Source organism: Achroia grisella, unplaced genomic scaffold (assembly GCF_030625045.1).
Source record: "Achroia grisella isolate CSIRO2021 unplaced genomic scaffold, CSIRO_AGI_Agris_v1 utg2156, whole genome shotgun sequence".
In the NCBI taxonomy this organism is placed as follows: Eukaryota; Metazoa; Arthropoda; class Insecta; order Lepidoptera; family Pyralidae; genus Achroia; species Achroia grisella.
In genome coordinates, this window is record NW_026712714.1 from 1,239,540 (window position 1) to 1,255,422 (window position 15,883).

The 15,883-nt window shown below is 32.1% G+C and overlaps 1 protein-coding gene across 1 annotated transcript in view; it reads left to right on the forward strand.

Moving 5' to 3' along the window:
* Positions 1-277: 277 nt before the first annotated feature.
* Positions 278-15,883, forward strand: part of LOC131842292 (scavenger receptor class B member 1) — a 136,751-nt gene continuing 121,145 nt past the window's right edge. Inside the window, exon 1 of the mRNA XM_059190832.1 lies at positions 278-357. The gene's annotated coding sequence lies outside the window, so the exon portion shown is untranslated. The remainder of the gene's footprint in view (positions 358-15,883) is intronic.

Consider the following 15,883-nt stretch of genomic DNA (forward strand, 5'->3'; position numbering starts at 1 on the left):
CAGTATTCTGCAAGAAAAGTGCAGTCGGGCGCTCGAGCCCGCTTTGACACAACGCGTCCTCAACATTGCGCGTCTCAAAGGAAAACTTGCATGCGCCTATCGGTGGAGATAAAAAAAAAAATCGAAAAAAGAACTCGAATGACGTCATATTTTTAAATTGTCATTAATTTATATTTAATTAAAAAAGAATTAAGATATTCTAAATTTAAAAATCGCCCCTAAAATTTAGCGGGAAATTTTGACAGTGACATCGTGCTGTGGTTTTTGTTTTTATTATTTTTTTTTTAATAAAAAAAAAAGTGGAACTGTGTCTGTGATTGTGTTGAGTTAAAAAAAATATAGTGCCGACAAATTAAGGTAAGTAGCTAATTATTATATGTTAATCCTTTTTAATTACAATTACCATTGTCTTTAAGTTAAAATTTCTCACGAATAGATTAAGTTATGCCCGATTGGTTGGTATTATGTCATTATTGGTTTTTGCTAATTTTGCTTTCACTTGTATGGTGGGGATCTGGGCCAGTGGGGCACTGGAAAGTGATCTTGTGAGATACGGAGGCTGTAAGCGGACAATCGTCCGAAACCTTACCGGTATCTTATTAAAAATTATATTAAACAAACCTATTATCATATAATTTAATAAATTACCATAATTGCTAAACTTTTATCTTTTTAAATTTCGAACGTTATTCGTTTTATAATCTATGGTAACATTTTATATTCTCAGTGTTTAAAAAAATAAAATGTTCAAGTTCGCCTTATAAAATTAAAACTTTTAATTTATCTTTTTAAATTTCATACATTATGCATTTTATAAACTATAATATTTTATGTTTTTTATAGTGTAAACCATTATGTTTATTTTTTTTTATTTATAAACATTACAATTAATATTACAATAAAGGAAAGTCTGTAGTTACTTTAACTAGGCGCGTTACTTATTTTAGAGATTTAACTCAATTACTTTTAACTTGCATAACATAAAAAGTAAAGATAAAAACTTCGAAAGTGCAGTTAATTAGCTACATAACTGCATTTTATTATATTTTGGCAGAAATTTTAGCACAAATTAGTATATTTAATTTAAAAAGTGCTACTTGCTCAATTACTTTACGTTATTAATTATAATTTTTTTTATCAACTTAATAAAAAAAATATTTAATTGGACTTTTACTTTTCAGAAATTCACAACTGTAGCCGGTTTACACTATAAAATTATTGTAATTAATTTAAAAATCTAAAAATATTTTAATGTTTTATGAACATGACAATCTTATATATTATCATCCCAAAACTGACTACAGAGGTTCAATCATACAACTACATTATGGAAGATAGATAGATAGTGTTTCCAGGGCCGTAAAAATACTTAATAAAAATAAAAAAAGTTAGATAGAATGTCTACGAATGAAACAGTGTATAAAAAACTGTAAATAATTTTAATATGCGCACAAAGAATATATAAGTATAAAAATGACAAAATTATATCTATATACATCAATGAAATTGATGTTGTCTGTTTATTATTTCAAAGCTTTTCACTAAATGTATGAATGTACATGCGGTGCTTACTTAACTTAATGAAAAAAAATAGTCCGTCTGTCTGTTTCGTGCTAATCTGTAAAAGGGCAGGACCGATTTTGACGGGGCTTTTACTCGCAGATAATATAATAAGGAGTAACTTAGGCTACTTTCTATAACTATAAACATTATTATATAGGTACTATACTAGAAAATATATATATATATATAAAAAAATCTTTTATTCCACTCGGATGAAGTCATAAGCAATAGCCATAACCTAAAAGTAATTAAAAATTAATAGAAAAGTCAATTTATAAAAATATGTATAAATTTTGCAACACCTATTGTTGGAAACACATTAGAATTTACACTTTTATAATTTTCATAAGGCCTTTTAAACTGGCAACACTAGTCGCTACTCCCATAGATATCCAATTCCATTGTAAATTAAAATTACATCAGTCTGAATCGAGGTTTGAACCCCTAGTAACCTCAGACTAAAGTCGTATCCGTTAAGCAATCGGCCTTGAGCCGCTCCATAAACCCTGCCGCAGGTTTAGAGTGCCCTCTGCACTCGGCCCCATTTTCAATCTATAAAGGCCAGCTGCTTAAAACTATATAAAAAAGCAGTTGCAATCGTCAACCGTACAAATTACACGTTCATATAAAATATAGAATACCATAAAGTAGGGTTGCCAAGATCAAATTAAAAAAAAACATGATTGATAGTAAAAAAAAGCAGGACTGTTCAGTTAAAAAACAGAACGCAGTAATAGTGTTGCAATAGTTATATTAAGATGTAGTAAAATTCAAGTAATTAATATAATCAGGTTTTTAATATAAAGTATTTGATAAAATTATACTGTTGACAATCAGTAATTCAGAGGCGCGTATATTTTAAAATCCCAGGACCCTGCCATTAACTATTCCCAACTTCCCAGGACACTTCAGAAACTACAACACTAAACTACGTTGGCAACTCTACCATAGAGGTATAGAGTGTGAAACGAGACTGTTCTTCAAAGTACAAAAAATTGAAATAATATTTCTTGTAACAAACTCAATACAAACACTTTTGAGGCACATTCATCACAAGAAGAACAAACTGTCAGACAGAAAAAAATGTAAAAAATGTTATTTTGGTGTATGTACCGTATTCACATGCATGTAGTAAAGAACGATTATTTCAATATTACAAACAGACACTAATATTATTTATATGTATATATAACGTTGTGTCTCTAAAAAGATTCGTATAATAATCTATGAATGGAATGAAAAAAAAAAAAACAGAAAATTCTTTATTCAAATAAACTAACATTTAAACATTAGCCATTACTTATTTTTTTAATCTACCGCTCATTCGGAAAGCAAGAAGAACAACCAGAAACTGCTCTTTTAAATAATTGTTGTAACTTTACATTTTAAAGTTACAATGTGCGCATACATACTACAAACAACGGCAGATCCAGGGTTGTCATGGGGGTCATGACCCCCCCTGAGCCCAGGACTTAGGTGGACCACTAATTGAACATAATGATTTTATTTATATATTTGTCACCATACAACTTTTATTAATATTTTTAGTACAGTACTTACGTACATTAATAACATGCCTACTTTTTACTTGTATCTATTGTTATCAAAATTAAATTATAAGTTCTTGACTTGAGCTGGATCCGGCTTTGACTACACTAGCACTAATTCATTAGAGTCGATTACAGTCAAAATGATTTTTTTTTATACATCTATACCCGGATATTAAATTTCAGGCTTGTTACCTTAATTACTGATTCACTATACACTATACTACTCATTTACTATGGAATACAAGAATACTCTAAACCTATCCATACATTTTATATACAATTATGCAGTGTTTTGTTCTATTTTATTGTTTAAGTTTTTAATAAGTATATTTTATCATTTAAATAAAATTTTATATATATATATATAATAAAAACATCCGATTGTCGCGACTTCTATTCCTCGCACGGCACAAACATTTGTATTCATGAATACTATTCTTTGTATCGGTCTGGGTATTTTCTGTGTATATTATGTATGTATTTACGAAAAAAAATCTGTGTATTTGTATCAGTTATCTAGTACCCGTAACACAAGCTTTAGCTAGCTTAACTTGGGTATAGATGGCGCTGTGTGAATTGTCCTCAGATTATTATGATTATTCATTAAATACAAAATAGTAGATTTTTTTCTCATGTTAGTTCCACAATAATTGAACTACCGAGTTCATAATATTGTAGAAGAGATCTTAAAATATTAATTTATAATTACATATTATTTAGAATCTAAATTTAAATTAATTTATTTATATATTCTTGTAGGTCAATAGTAATTTTTATAATCATTTCTTAAATTATATTTAAATAAATAAATAAATTTATAAATTCAAACAAACCAACGTGCATATGCATGTTTACAAATCAGTCGTATATTATATTTTAAATTAAAAATAAACCATAAAAGTGTAATTTAGGAATTTTAATCACATATTAACAAATCGCATGCTATCAAATCGAACGCGTTACCTTGAATTTATAACTGTTAATAAGACGTTTTAGTGACTGCACCCATAGGCACCTTCTCTATATGAATAGGGTTGTCACAATATTAAATTAGATGAATAAAAATAATATAAATATACTAACTGACCCGCGCAACTTCGTCTGCATGACACTTATCATTATATGTCGCTCAATTTGCATAATATCTTTTTAAATTATAGCCCATGTGTTGTTCTGACGTATAAGCTATGTTACAGTAAAATTTAATCAAAATTCGTTCAGTAGTTTTTGCGTGAAAGAGTATCAAACATCTATCCATACTGCGAGGTATCGAACCCGCGACCATCGGAAGTAAAGGAGTGTGCTAAACCGCTAAACCACCGAGGCCGTCACACACATGTACACCCGTGCCAAGCCGGGGCGGGTAGCTAGTAAAAATATAACTGTACTAGTTGACCTGCGAAACTTCGTTTTCCATTCATTTCCCCACCTTTTGCAATATTTTTCATTGCAGCTCCGCTCCTATTGGTCGTAGCGTAATGATATATACCTTAAAGCCTTCCTCGACAAATGGACTATCCAACACAGGAAGAATTTTTAAATTCGAACCAGTAGTTTCTGAGATCGGCGCGTTTAAACAAACAAACTCTTCAAGTTTGTAATATTAGTGTTATCTATACTAATAAGTGCAGACAGGTAGTCGGTAGGTACAAAGTACCGGCCGTGGATCACGTAACTCGTCCGCATCCAACTTTCATGCCACTGTTTTGTAAAAACGTAATTAGCACGTAATTATTTTGTTAATTATCGTAAACTATACGAACATTGAACAACAACTGAAAGATTGTTTTGTTATACAAGGTACTATTCCTTCACATCTTTCAGGAAAATTTTATTTATATTATTGCACCGTTTGTTTCAATTTCAGTGCACTTTTTTTCGTGTAGAATAGAATAGAGTACAAAATCATTTATTCAAATAAACTTACATTGAAGCACTTTTGAATGTTTTGTTGTACAAGGTACTAATTCTTCACATCTTTCAGGAAAATTTTATTTATATTATTGCACTTTATTTTTTAATTTCAGTGCTTTTTATTTTTCGTGTAGAATAGAATAGAGTAGAAAGTCATTTATTCAAATAAACTTACATTGAAGCACTTTTGAATGGTTTGTTATACCTACAAGGTACTAATTCTTCACATCTTTCAGGTAAATTTTATTTATATTATTGCACTTTATTTCTACATTCAGTGGATTTTTATCGCGTAGATTAAAAAAAACTCATTTATTCAAATAAACTTTTTTTGAAGCATTTTTGAATAGTCATCACATTTTTTTTAATCTACCGCTCATTCGAAAAGCTGTCTCATCACAAGAAGAACGAGCAAGAATATTGCAAGTTGCTCTTTTAAAAAAAAATATTGTTACTTTACATTTTTAAGTAGCTGTGCCCGCGACTTCGTCCGCGTGGAATAGGTGACGAATAACAAATTTTGGCATGCTAGGCCTCCGGCGGCGTTGGCCCGCCCTGTAGATGGTGTAGGGCAGCCCCTGCCTCGTTGTTAGGGCGACCTATCTCGCCCCACTCAATTATGGAAGAGTTTGGGTACACGTATGCCTCCGGGAAAATGGCGGACCCGTATGATTTCAGATACAACACGGACTTGACCGGTTTTTATGATTAACTTTATTATTAGAAATGATAAATTTAATCACCGAACATTCACCTATATAATGCATTATTCAGTTCAGTAGCATTGTAATTATGTCATAAATTGTATGTAGTAACTATATCTGATGTCAACATGTGGATATTACTCTGGGTATATTTCGATGCATCTAAATTACCACCCGCCATCTTTCTGATTAAATTAATCTGTTATAGGTGTTTCCATCACCGGAGACTCACACATATATATTGATAAATACCGATTTTTATAACACTTTCCAACGTACGTCGAGTTACTAAATCACTAAACCCCCTAACTAACACTCTCTGGTATTATATAGTAAATGAACTGGCATTTAAAAGTAATTAAATTGAGTTTCTTGCCAGTTCTTCTCAACTGGATCTATATACTGATCTGGACTGTAGGGAAAAAAATATAATATAAAAAAAATTACGTTCATAAGGGGCTAAACTGTCCTAAAAGAATGAATGATTTTTGAATTTTAAATATATATATATATGTATATATGTAACGCGGTGGTTATCACCTCATCACTGTAGCATTATATATGATGAGATGAGGTGTCGCTACATAATATATTTGTTTATTATAGTATGTAGGTAGTGAGTATACTGATGAAATAATTGTACTATTTATTGTACACTAGCTTCTCGCCCCGACTTCGCCCGAGTATATATTATTTATATAAACCTTCCTCTAGAATCACTCTATATAACAAAATAACGTCTTCAAAATCCGTTGCGTAGTTTTAAAGATTTAAGTATATGTATACTATATATATATATGTATACTATATATATATGGCTACATGGCTTATTAGTAACGCGTACATTTGACGCGGAGTCGTAACGTCGACTAATTTCACACTGAACTTAAATCTATGTTATCTGGAGAGATACTAATGGAAGGGTCTCGGGTGATGACAGAAATATTACAAGTGTAATGTTACATTCTATGTGCAAAATATTTAAAATACATAATTACGTACAATTGCAAAATGCAACACAACGCAACACAAATTTCGACTAACGACAAAAAATTAGGTAGGTCACTATGACGCATAGTGTGTACAGTCAGATTGATATATTATATTACGTAGCGGCAAGTGTGGTCAGCGTATTGGTATTCTGATATATAAAAATAATATTTGTTTGTTTGTTTGCTCATAGTTTTGTTGTGTAATATTGTAAATTATATAAAAATTTGGTCAATTCACATCTCACACTTGAGCGATACAAGCACTTTTGAATAGTCATATGTATGATTCTACCACTCATTCGGAATGCAGATTCATCACAAGAATAAGAAAGAAACTCGTGTGTTGCTCTTTGAATAGATGTTTTTTTATATAAATAATTACACAATAACAAGTAAGAGGCATGCGATAATCAACATAGAAACCGCTACGCACTCATTCTTAGTGGAATCAGATTCATAAATCAGGTAGTCACATATAAAATAATATAATGTAATAATAATATCCCAGGACAATTCACACAGCGCCATCTAGTCCCAAGCTGAGCTTCTGTTGGGTACTCGACAAGATATATAATAATACACAAATATATTTTCGTTATTAAATAGATATATAATATACATAGAAAACACTAAGACCGATACAAATAATCATACTCATGAATACCGTGGGAGAAATCGAACCCGCGACCATCGGAAGTAAAGCGGTGAGCTAAACCGCTAGGCCACCGAGGTTATAATTAAGCTGTTAAATTTTGCTATTGTATGCAAATAATCGTGTTATATTCAGATATATAAATAAACGATACGTATATTGTTTACAATAACATTATAAATCACTACATAGTATAAAACAAAGTCACTGTCGCTGTCTGTCCGTCCCTATGTATGCTTAAATCTTTAAAACTACGCAGCGGATTTTGAAGCGTTTTTTTTTAATAGATAGAGTGATTCAAGAGGAAGGTTTATATATATAATACATGTAGACCCGTGCGAAGCCGGGCTGGTAGCTAGTAATATTATAAACGCGAAAGTTTGTAAGTATGGATGGATGTTTGTTACTGTCACGTAAAAACTACTGAACGAATTTTGATGAAACTTTGCAGTATTATAGGTTCTACATCAGAATACATGGGCTATAAATTTCACGCGGATGAAAACGCAGGCACAGCTAATCATTACATAGTATAAAATAAAGTCGCTGTCGCTGTCTGTCCCTATGTATGCTTAAATCTTAAAACTACGAAACGAATTTTGAAGCGGTTTTTTTAATAGAGTGATTCAAGAGGAAGGTTTATATATATAAATACATGTACACCTGTGCGAAGCCGGGGCGAGAATCTAGTTTTATTATAAATATCAAAATAGTTACTATACTAAGACATCATAGCTACTTAGAGTCATTAAAAGAAAAAAATACAGTCCAATTGAGAACCTCTTCTTTGAAGTCGGTAAAGAACTACCTCGTTAATTAAGAAAACTGCTTTATGAAGTCGACTGTACTTTCAATATGTACAGTAAACAATATTATGTACGAAATACTGATGAACGTCAGTACAACTGACACTGCATATATTGCAATTATGAAATATTAATTACATATATTAAAATAATAATTTGTATATATGTAACGTACAGTAGGTCATTCCACTCCATTTCAGAGGCCACGTGTGACCCATTGATTTAGCTTTATTGTAAGACTAGAGGGTGCGTATGTGCACGGGCCTCAATTTTTTTTATGAAGATGGTTTTCTTTTAGAATAGACTTGGTTGGAAAGTAGACTTGTCTGTTTTGATACGAAATCATTCAGGTGACTTCCCAATACAAAACCTAACCTAACCTACCTTTCTGTATACTATATTAGTCTGGGGTCAAAGTTTTTAATGTAGAGATAATAATAATAATAATAACACCAGTCACACCAGGCACACAATAAGTACACACACACTCACACATACATACACGCGCACACACACATACACACACTCTGCACTTACTTGGTTTCGGCCCGTAAGTGTGGAGAAAACCAGCAATAGCTGAGAAAAAATAAAGAATAATAATAATAATAATAATAATAATAATAATAACTTCAGGACAATTCACACAGCGCCATCTAGACCCAAGTTAAGCTAGCTAAAGCTTGTGTTATGGGTACTAGACAACTAATACAAATACATAGATATTTTTTTTCGTAAATACATACATATTATACATAGATCATAATACGAAACCTAACCTAACCTACCGTTTTGTTTACTATATTATTCTGAGGGCATAATTTCTACTGTAAAGATATATCTTATATATAAAATTCTCGTGTCACAGTTTTCGTTCCCATACTCCTCCGAAACGCCTTGACCGATTCTCATGAAATTTTGTGAGCGTATTGAGTAGGTCTGAGAATCGGCCAACATCTATTTTTCATCCTCCTAAATGTTAGAGGTAGTCCACACCTAATTTTTTTTTTTTATTTTAAGGCAGAACAACGTTTGTCGGGACAGCTAGTATATTTATATATTACTAGCTTTTTAATTTATCCCCTTGGCGGTGGAATTTATCAGAATCCTTTCTTAGGAGATGCCTACGTCATAGTAGTTTTAAGCATGCAAAGTCTCAGCTCGATCAGTTTAAAATTGACAAAGTTTCATACAAACTTTCATCCCTTATTTTATCCCCTTGGGGGTAGAATTAATCAAAATCCTTTCTTAGCGGATGCCTACATCATAACATCTACCTGCATGCCAAAATTCAGCCCGATTCGACCTATGGTTTGGGCTGTGCGTTGATAGATTATTATGTCAGTTACCTTTGAGTTATATTCATAATGCAGAGTAGCAGAGAGAAATGTGGACCAGGCCCTATAAGTGGTACGTGTCCGAATAAAAACATTAGATGGTCATTATTAAAGAACTGACGGTCCACTTTCATTTCAAATGTATGTATGCCACAAGCATTTGTCTCGGAAAGCGTTTATATGAGCTTCAAATTTGGCATACATACAAAGCATACCAAATAATGACTATGCAAAATAAATAACTACCCAGTACAAATAACATTCTCTCTTAATCTCGTGTTAGAAGAATCATACACACGTTTATATTATTAACCGGGTCTTAACACGAACTAATTTTATGGCAAGCTTTTGCCTGCGGCTTCGCTCGCTTTTATTTATCCCCTTAGGGGTGGAATTTATCAAAATCCTTTCTTAGGGGATTAAATCATAGTAGCTTTATGCATGCAAAGTTGCCTGATCGGTTTAAAATAGACAAAGTTTCATACAAACTTTCATCCCCTATTTTATCCCTTTGGGGGTAGAATTAATCAAAATCCTTTCTTAGGGATGCCTAAATCATAGTAGCTTTATGCATGCAAAGTCTCAGCCCGATCAGTTTAAAAATGACAATGTTTCATACAAACTTTCATCCCCTATTTTATCCCTTTGGGGGTAGAATTAATCAAAATCCTTTCTTAGAGGGTGCCTTCGTCATAATATCTACCTGCATGCCAAATTTCAGCCCGATCCGTTTAGTGGTTTGGGCTGTGCGTTGATAGATCACTATGTCAGTCACCTTTGAGTTATATATATTTAGATAAAGGTATTTACCTCTCTCGTTTCGACTAGGTTGCCGTGGTTACGAGCTGACTGGAGCAACAGCGATGTCAATGTAGATAGGTGACAGCAGTTTCTTCATCTACCGTCACTAGAATGTTCATCGAAAGTTCGCTACACACAGCACTCACGGTATCCGTACACTTATTGACTATTGATGCTACTGAACTTTGCTTGAAATTATTTATGACTGGATTCCACGCAAATGATAATTTTAAGCCATCCTCTCTGTTAAAATTTGGTTGTCTTTTAATTTCAATCGCCCGTCCTCTAGACAAGTAAATAGCTTTATTTGTTATAAAATTAGTGCTTTAATTTTAAACCGATCGGGCTGAGACTTTACATGCATAAAGCTACTATGACGTAGGCATCCCCTAAGAAAGGATTTTGATAAATTCCACCACCTAAGCCGCGAGCGAAGCCGCGGGCAAAAGCTAGTAAGTACATAAATGACTATATAAGCTAAGGAATATATGTACATAGGATGGGCCGAGAAGAACTGACAAGAAACTTTGCTCTCTTCTTCAACAAAAACTTACTATATTGAATTGGTTCAAAATGAAAATATTAACCTTAAACAAGGAACTCATAACCTATACCATACCACAGTGATTTCAATTGAAAAACACATGATTTGACGACACAGTTATTGAACCGATTTTGACCATTCCTTTTATAATATTTTCTTCTATATTAGCCTCATACTAGTTCGACCGTGCATGTTTATTTTTGTTTACAAACAAAATCTTATATCGAACAAAATTGATTTCATAATCGCCACGCCGTGGAGGCAATCTTGATAATAGCTCATGTGGCAGCCCTGTGTCTAGGCCGACCGCTACACAAAAAATATTTACGACAAATTCATTCAATAATTCAATATTTCTTAATTCCCCAATGACGTAACGCGCGGCCTATAGCGGTGAACATGTAGTAAGCAAATTCAAATCCCGTGACGGTATACGGAATTTAATTTCACGATCCGATTAGTATGGCGGTTAGAAATGTAGCAAAGGTTGCAGGTTCTGTTCTCGGCTTGGCAGTTATGACTAATTTATTCGGTATGTCGTCACTCGTCACGTTAGTTTAAAAGCCCAAATAAGCTTTCGCTCGAAGCTATGTCTTACAGACAACCTGGATGAAATACATTTATATGTTAATATAGTTAAGTGCATAATATAATAGTTCCAAAATGTTAACTTTGTGTGTTCTACCGATTGTACAACGGACTGTGTTCTGAGGAATTGTTCGACATGTGCCGACAGCCACCTTTTACCACCGCACCGCTCGCCGTCGACAGGGAATTCATCCCCACACACTGGAACCTAAGTGGTCCCGAACAGTTCGGTTTCAGAGGAGTTTCCTCCCGCGTACACTTAGATTGTGGAATGAACTTCCTGCCGAGGTTTTCCCACGAGACTACGGCATAGGGTTTTTCAAGAAGGGTATATTAAGGTTTCTTAAGGATCGGCAACGCGCAAGTGATACCCCTGGTGTTTCAGGTGTTCATAGGCTACGGTAACCATTTACCATCAGATGGGCCGTATGCTAGATTGCCACCATAGTAGTATAAAAAAAAATTGATGTCACAGTGTCAAATATGTACAATTTCTACATCGCGGTGGCAAGATCTTTTCGCATTATGTCTTAAGACATAGTACCTTTTGTAATCAGAGAGAGAAAGAGAGAGAGGAGAATATTCTTACTAAGGAATATACACAATTCTAGTACTATCCTTGGGTTTCATTAACCTATAGGGTCTAAGATCTAGTACAGTTCAGGTCATTAGTACAGCACTAAATATATTTATTTATTTTATGGCCTCGATGGTCTAGCGGTTTAACACACCGCCCTACTTCCGATGGTCGCGGGTTCGATTTCTCGCACGCACATTTGTATTCAGTAGGTATAATTGTTTGTGTGGCTATGAGCATTTTCTATGTAATAATAATAGTATGTAATTACGAAAAAAAATATATCTATGTATCTGTATCAGTTATCTAGTACTCATAACACAAGCTTTAGCTAGCTTAACTTGTGTCTAGATGGCGCTGTGTGAATTGTCCTGAGATTATTATTATTTATTATTAATTGTACAAATAAATTAACAACATTACGTACATATAACACGGCATCATCTAGTCCCTATGTACAAAATATATAAATAGGCATCGAACCCGCAACCATAGGAAGTAACCGCTACACCACCGGGGTAATTCAATCATATGCCAATATAATAAACACGTGTAAATATATTGTTTTCACCAATAATGATGAATCCAAATTCCATCACCTGTCAACAATCAACAAATAGAAACGTTATAATGTTTGCTAATTAGGCATTGTAATTATTAAACCACAACAACACCCCCCGACCTGAAGAATTTGCGTCAGCAAACGTATATATATAAATATACATTTTGTTTAAATCCTTTGGAAAAATGAACTGTCACTGGCATAATTATAAACATATGAGGTACCTAAATTTATAATATTTATCAAAATATTTTCTTTTAGATTGACTTGAAGAGTAAAGCGACTTAAGAGGAGTGTGTCCACGGAATTAAATTAAATACGTAGGTATTCATTCTATCTCTATTCAAAGACCTGACGTCTATTAAATTAAATACGTAGGTATTCATTATATCTCTATTCAAAGACCTGACGTCTATTAAATTAAATACGTAGGTATTCATTCTATCTCTATTCAAAGACCTGACGTCTATTAAATTAAATACGTAGGTATTCATTCTATCTCTATTCAAAGACCTGACGTCTATTAAATTAAATACGTAGGTATTCATTCTATCTCTATTCAAAGACCTGACGTCTATTAAATTAAATACGTAGGTATTCATTATATCTCTATTCAAAGACCTGACGTCTATTAAATTAAATACGTAGGTATTCATTATATCTCTATTCAAAGACCTGACGTCTATTAAATTAAATACGTAGGTATTCATTCTATCTCTATTCAAAGACCTGACGTCTATTAAATTAAATACGTAGGTATTCATTCTATCTCTATTCAAAGACCTGACGTCTATTAAATTAAATACGTAGGTATTCATTCTATCTCTATTCAAAGACCTGACGTCTATTAAATTAAATACGTAGGTATTCATTCTATCTCTATTCAAAGACCTGACGTCTATTAAATTAAATACGTAGGTATTCATTATATCTCTATTCAAAGACCTGACGTCTATTAAATTAAATACGTAGGTATTCATTCTATCTCTATTCAAAGACCTGACGTCTATTAAATTAAATACGTAGGTATTCATTCTATCTCTATTCAAAGACCTGACGTCTATTAAATTAAATACGTAGGTATTCATTCTATCTCTATTCAAAGACCTGACGTCTATTAAATTAAATACGTAGGTATTCATTCTATCTCTATTCAAAGACCTGACGTCTATTAAATTAAATACGTAGGTATTCATTCTATCTCTATTCAAAGACCTGACGTCTATTAAATTAAATACGTAGGTATTCATTCTATCTCTATTCAAAGACCTGACGTCTATTAAATTAAATACGTAGGTATTCATTCTATCTCTATTCAAAGACCTTACGTCTTCGTTCATCCAATATAATTTCAAATTAAATTAAATACGTTAGGTATTTCTATATTATCTCATTAAATTAAAGGTATTTTTCATTATTTTTATACTTTATTGGATTGTTCTTACGAATGAGTTAAAGATAATAATAATAATAATAATAAAACTCTTAGATAATAATAATGATAATAATAATAATAATAATTTCATTCTAATAAAATCTCTATTCAAAGACATTCATTATTACATGACGATAGTAGAGTCAGATAGATTAAATTAAATACGTAACGGTATTCAGAAAAAAATTATATCTGGACACAAAAATATTCAAAGACTTGATGTCTATTAAATTAAATACGTAGGTTTTTAATTCATTCAAAAAATTATCTATAATTCAAAGACAATTGGGAATGACGTGCCTATTAAATTAATATACATATAAGGTATTCATTCAATAACACAATCTCTATTCAGACCAGGTTGCTGCAATAGTACATCAATATTAAATATATTAATACGTAGGTACTACAAATTCATTCTATCTGTATTCAAAGACAAAATACATTACCAGATATCTTCATGATAAGTTCGTACCAATATAATTACTCAAATCTAGCAATAGAACTAAATTTTGCCATTATATTTACGTTTCCAACATCCCTACTGCCTTGATTTACTATATTGTTATTTTTTTCATTGAATATAAAGGTATTTTTCATTATTTTTATACTTTATTGGATTGTTCTTACTAATGAGTTAAAGATAATAATAATAATAATAAAACTCTTTATTGTGTACACATAAAATAATAAGAAAATACAGTAAATAGTAAAATAATAAGAAAAGGCGGTCTTATCGCTAAATGCAATCTCTTACTGACAACCTAGAAGAGAGGACTTATGTACATGGAATAGGGTAGGTGGCACACATAAGACACTATTTATTATACTACTAGATATACATACTTACATTAGGGATAAATATATAAATCTACATATATACTACATATTGGAAGAATGAGAAAAAAATAAAATAAAATAAAAACATGTACTATGTAGATATATAGATAGTCTATTTTTAGAGTAAAAATGTGGTCGTCGGTAATTATAAAGTAAATTTATATGTGGGTATCACAATAATAAAGCAGTTGTTGTTCACACTCGAGGTGTTTCATTACATTCACTACAAATTTCATGCACAATTTTCCAAATTTATACACTCTCTTGGATTGTTCATACGATTGAGTCAAAGTTTAAAGTCGATGCCATTTTTGGTGGAAATCGAGTCTTTCAGTTAAATGTAATTCTAAAACACACTTGTTTAAAGAAAATCTCACTAGTGTGTTCCCATGGACAAAATGTAACACTTACACAGTTTCATTATTTTTTGCTTTGTGTTTATACACCCATCCAAAAATACTACATGTATTTGTTGCCATCCATGTTTTTGAGGACATATAACGTAAAGGTTAGTCGACATCACAGAAGACCGAAGAGATGGCAGCTACCTTGGACAAAGAATTAGTCTAGCTATTCAAAGAGGGAACGCTGCCAGTATCTTCGGAACGTTGCCTAAAGGGACCCCTTTTAATAATATATTTTAGTCATTATATTACATATTTTTTTAAGCTTTTTATTTTTAGGTTCTTAGTTGTACAATTAGGTGAATGAAATGAAAACACTATAGTTATAATAAAAAACATAGACATAATACATTATTATTATTACCTAGTTATTTTTAAAATTGTTCGTAGTACCACATTTCATATGAAAGTATTAAAAGGTCGGAGGCATGCATCCTTAATGGCAGCCGTCGTTCATATACATGAACAACACCATGTATCACGTCATCACGTGACGCCCATAATACTAATCATGTACCTATCATATGTCATATTGATTATTTATTAGTATTTATTTATTTATTTACGTCACACTAAGTCAGCTTTACAGTTTCCCAATATGCCCACTTAGGAAGATT